Source organism: Charadrius vociferus, unplaced genomic scaffold, assembly GCF_000708025.1.
Source record: "Charadrius vociferus isolate BGI_N301 unplaced genomic scaffold, ASM70802v2 scaffold1434, whole genome shotgun sequence".
NCBI lineage: Eukaryota > Metazoa > Chordata > Aves > Charadriiformes > Charadriidae > Charadrius > Charadrius vociferus.
In genome coordinates this window covers 92484-92909 of record NW_009647937.1, presented here as the reverse complement: position 1 = coordinate 92909, position 426 = coordinate 92484, and the positions used below count along the sequence as shown (strand labels likewise).

The 426-nt window shown below is 59.2% G+C and overlaps 1 protein-coding gene across 1 annotated transcript in view; it reads right to left on the bottom strand.

The window, feature by feature from the left end:
- The window catches only part of FA2H (fatty acid 2-hydroxylase), a gene marked incomplete at its 5' end in the record, with an annotated part of 10475 nt that overhangs the window by 4739 nt on the left and 5310 nt on the right, over positions 1–426 (bottom strand). The gene's annotated exons all lie outside the window — the stretch shown is intronic.

The following is a 426-nucleotide window of genomic DNA, read 5'->3' as shown; positions in this document are numbered from 1 at the left end:
TTCCTTGCAATAGTCGCTGCTGCATTGAGCAAGACCCGCTCCCGAAGCAACCACCACACATGCTGCGGGGTGTGAGACAAACGCCTGCAGCGTCAGGGAAGAAATTCCACCTCCCTCTGCGGGGTTGCACAAACAGCCACGGCGAGCGCTTTTCCGCCTTCCTCTGAAGCACCAGCCGCCCTCCACCTCCGAGGGACTCAGATACTCTGGAGATAGACCGTAATGAACTGTAATGACACACGTAACTACCACGATCTGTCGGTCCGTCACCTCTCAATAACAGGGCTCCTTTCCCTTCCCAACCTCCACGCGCGCTCCAGCATGGAAATGAAAATACTTCCCAGCTGAATGGGTGTCACGTAGGAAGGCGGAGGGGCGGCCCTCCCTCTGCCCGCGGCCAACCGGCTGAGGACAGCCCTCGCCCAG